The sequence below is a fragment of the Macrobrachium nipponense genome, chromosome 29 (genome assembly GCF_015104395.2).
Source record: "Macrobrachium nipponense isolate FS-2020 chromosome 29, ASM1510439v2, whole genome shotgun sequence".
NCBI lineage: Eukaryota > Metazoa > Arthropoda > Malacostraca > Decapoda > Palaemonidae > Macrobrachium > Macrobrachium nipponense.
This window is the reverse complement of record NC_061092.1, coordinates 49,703,472-49,708,471: the sequence shown is the minus strand read 5'-3', so window position 1 is coordinate 49,708,471 and position 5,000 is coordinate 49,703,472. Positions and strand designations below refer to the sequence as shown.

At 28.7% G+C, this 5,000-nt stretch overlaps 1 protein-coding gene across 2 annotated transcripts in view; it reads right to left on the bottom strand.

The window, feature by feature from the left end:
- Positions 1 to 5,000, bottom strand: part of LOC135206277 (alpha-(1,3)-fucosyltransferase C-like) — a 239,250-nt gene that overhangs the window by 69,824 nt on the left and 164,426 nt on the right. The window lies entirely within an intron of this gene.

The following is a 5,000-nucleotide window of genomic DNA, read 5'->3' as shown; positions in this document are numbered from 1 at the left end:
TAAAAATTCTTTTAACCATTTCCTACTTTATCCACGATATTGTGTTTCTAATTTTCTTCGCTAATATATTATGGTCTACTTTATCAAAAGCTTTTGCAAAGTCTAAATAAACCCACATCTGTCATTTTTCATTTCCGCTTTTCATATTTTTGAATATGTTCTCACGGTGGACTAACAGTTGGGTTTGTGTACTTTTTCCGGGTACGAAACCATGTTGTCCTTTATTAAACAATTATTTTTTATTAAATGTTTCATAATATTTTTCTTCATTACCCTTTCATACACTTTCATAATATGTGATGTTAGACTCACAGGCCTATAATTACTTGCCTCTAGTCTTGATCCACTTTTGAAAGTAGGGGTAATATATGCTAATTTGTGCTCATCATATATCTTGCCTGTATCTACACTTTGTCTTAATAATATTGCAAGTGGCTTTGCGATAGAATGAACTACTTTCTTTAACAAAATAGCAGAATTCCATCAGGCCCTGCAGCAGCTCCATTTTTTAATTTCATTAATAGCCTGCACAATATCAGCTTCATTAATATCTATGTCAGCTAAATATTCACTATTTTCATCCCATTACTTCTATATCATTATCTTCATTATCTATTCTAGATGTGAATTCTCTCTTTTATATCGTTCTGAGCCAGTTGCTTGCAAATTTCCTTTTTTTCATTCGTTAATAACTCTACCTTCAATTCTCACAGGGCCTCTCAATTTCTATTCTTCTTTTATTCATCTTCTTCGCATATGAGTATAATAGTTTGGGGTTTTGCTTGATATTTAATAGGGTTTTTTCTTCCAAGTCCCGTTTTTCATTTTCTTTTGATTGTATAATCTTTTGTTCTGCATTTTCTATCTTACTTTTTAGTTCTATAACTTTCCATGCATTTTTTTCTTTTGCAAGACCTTTTTTCCACTTTCTGATTTTCTGGAACAAGATCCTTCTGTCTCTTGGTATGCCATGAATGAATGTTTACTTTTCTTCTTCGGTATATATTTTTCCATATTTTCATCCAATATTTTTATATAATATCTCCGTATTTACCCTTATGTCATCACTTACGAAAAATGTTATCCCAATCTTTGTTTAATTCTTCATTAATTTCTGACCATTTTATATTTTTTACTGTAGAAGTTGTATTTTCCATATCCTTCCCACTTTTTCATTTCTTGCTTATCTCTATTTTCACTTGCTTTGGAATGAACTGTTAATTCTATGACATTATGGTCTGAAATACTCGCATTATAAACTATTATTTCTTTAACATAATTCATCTCGTTCACAAATACTAGGTCTAAAGTATTTTCCTTTCTTGTTGGCAGGTGATTTATTTGTTGAATGTTGTATTCCTAGTAGCATAGTCTAATAGCTTTTCAAATTGCCTCTTATCTTCTGCACTACTATTACTCTCTTTTTTATATGTATAAGTACAACCACAATCTCCTATTCGTTCTTTCCATTCTACGAAAGGAAAGTTGAAGTCACCAGATAGGAGAATAGTCCAGTCCTTGTGATTTCTACATATATCATCCAATTTTTCAAGAGAGAGAGAGATAGGAAAGTCGCGAGCCGTTGGTTTGTTTGTTGTTTGCCTTGACGCTCGAGTTACACGTTTACCAAATGAATAATGAGGTTTATATCTTCATGACCTAATTACATACATATATATATATATATATATATATATATATATATATATATATATATATATATATATATATATATATATATATATATATATATATATATATACATATATATACATACATATATATATATATGATATATATATATATATATATATATATATATATATATATATATATATATATATATATGTAATATATATATATATATATATATATATATATATATATATATATATATAGTATATATATATATATATATATATATATATATATATATATAATATATATATATATATATATATATATATATATATATATATATATATATATATATATATATATATATATAATATATATATAAATATATATATATATATATATATATATATGATGTATATATAATATATATGATATATATATATATATATATATATATATATATAATATATATATATATATATATATATATATATATATATAATATATATATATATATATATATATATATATATATATATATATATATATATATATATATATATATATATATATATATATATATATATATATATATATATATATATATATATATATATATATATATATATATATATATATATATATGTATATATATATATATATATATATATATATATATATATATATATATATATATATATATATTATATATATATATATATATATATATATATATATATATATATATATATATATATATATATATATTATATATAATATATTTGGGAGGTTTTGCTGATAATGATATTTCTGATACTGATTTTTTGAATACTAATACGTGGGTGTTGTAATGCTAAGAAGGGTAGTGAAATCTTTTTTGAATTTGGGAGGAACTAAAAACACATTATTTTAGTTTTTTATCCTTTTTTTATGAGTTCAGCAGATAATTGCTTGACATCTGGTGAGTTACGGGAGATAGTTAATAATGCCGTAGATTTTTCTTTTCTCCTTTTGGAAGTTAGCCATCGCTGACACAAGTTTTTTTTATCATGGGTGAATTTGAATTTATTTTTTCTCTCCAGTTAGTGTGAATATTTTTTAATATCTCAGTTCGTGACTTAGAGTCATTGTTCGGGAACCTGTTTGTGTTTCGGCTATTTGATGCTGCAGTGAAATTAACGGGAGAATTTCTTGCACTGTTTTGAATGCATACGTAGTGGCACTACATTTTTCTCTGGATATTTGTGTTCCAGAAATAGTGAGTTTTCTTGCACAATACCTTTGTCGTATTTGTGACAATTTTGTGAGATAGTGGCCTATGTCATAGTGCATATGGAGAAGTCTTGGCTAAGACACTGTGAATTTGGAGTTCTGTTATAATGAGTTGTGGCACATTGGTGATTTTTTCTAGAATTTTCTAGACAGTTTTATTTGCCGAGTTTTTGCCCTTTTTTTCAGCAGTTATGCTAAACGGAGAGAGTTTTAAAGTTTTTGACTATAACAATGAGTTATTCCCTGGAGAATTGAGATATATCATTTGGAGTTATAATTGGGTATATATTATTTTGGAATTATAATTTGAGATATATTCTTTGGAGATATATTTTTGGCCATTTTGATATTTGCCAATGGTGATATGAGCTATGTTTAGTTCAATTATTTTGCAGCCATCTTTGTTGCAAATGGAGAGACATTTTTTTTGAGGAGATTATGGGGCAATATTTGTGAGTGTGTGAGTTAGATGCTTGAGTGCACATTTTTTTGGAGATAGGATTTCATTTTTTTTATTACCCTTTTTGGAGATATGTTTTTTGGAGCCTTGTTTTGTTCCACATGGAGTATTGGGGAAATAGAGGTGAATATTTTGTATTTGCCGAAATAGAGGTGATTATTCTTTATTCCTGGAGTAGTGTTTTTTTTTTATTAACATATGGCTATCAGAGAAATAAGAGGGAATATGGTGGTGTGGTTATTAATTAAATGGAGGTAATATTTTCATCACGGGGGTGGTATTATTATTAATATGGTGATTTATATATATGGAGATGGAATTGATCTTTGGGGGTGACCTTTTTTTTGTGGTTATGATTTTTTGAGTTGAATTCCTGGGGTTTTTATGAGCCAAGAGAAGAGTTCTGTGGTTCTTTCTCTTTGGTTTCGTGACTATTTAGAGGCGAGTGGCATTACTGCATTACGAGTCCTATGGAGGTGTGTGCATTTTTTATGTTCACAAGTATGTTATTTTTGGAGGCATATAATTGGAAAATGTCATGTTGAGGGTTAAATCTTTGAGACAAATTTTTGAACACATTAGTCATATCCTGGAGTTAATTTTGTGAAATGTGTCAGTTAGACCTTTTTCTGTAGAATCATGAGTTTCCAAACTTGTGTGTCTGACTAGACATTTTTTATGCTGCTGTTTGAGCACACGTCCGCAGGCGGATTTTCTGCTGACAAGCGATGTGATGAGCCGTGTGCTGACTCTTCCTCTGATGGTGATTGATCAGAATTTTAGCAATATCTGGAAATGTTGACAATAGCATTTCACGAAAGCGCATGGGTAAGAGTTTGCTTTCTGGACATGTCCAGTCGACAAAGTTGCGATATCGAGAAATTCCCTAATTTTACATGGGACATTTCTTGGGAAAAATGCGGAGGGGTTATGCATATTATACATGTATTATGTACTTTGTGATTGGGGAAACCTACTTGTGGTTATCTTTATTTTTTTTCTCCCTTTTCCTATGAGAGATGTAATTGGGGATTGAGATTAAATAGCATTTTTTTTTTACCGGGAGATGTAATTTTTTCGGGGTTGTTATTTACGTAAAAGGGAGTTTGACATTAAGTTTCATTGAGATTAATTGTATGAGCAGTAAAGGGGTTTTTGCTGTTAAACATTGGAGATTTTTGCTGATTTTGTGGGTTGTTCAAATATCAGAGCTTGAGAGAACATTTTTTGGGTCTGGGTGTGTTACGTGATTTTTTTTTTTCTTTTTTCTTAGGCTCATAACGATTTTTTCTTTTTTTTTTACTTGTGAGAACATTCGAGTGTGAAATGTGAGTGCAGAAGTCCGTGGAGTTGCTGTGATTTCTGAGTTGTGTGTGTGCTGATGTGTGAGTTTGGAGAATCGAGTTGGAGAACTTGATATTTTTTTTTCTTTGAGAGTTGCGATAATGATTTATGATTTAGCAGTCATATTAAAGGGAGTTAACTGGGAGACGTTCAGTTAGTATTTCTGACTTTTTGAGATCATTGTTTGATAGAAGAAGTATGTCTGGGTTAATTTTCTTAGATTGACCAATGACTTGACTGACATACTAACACACCAAAAAGTCATTTCCCAACGCTAGCAAGACGT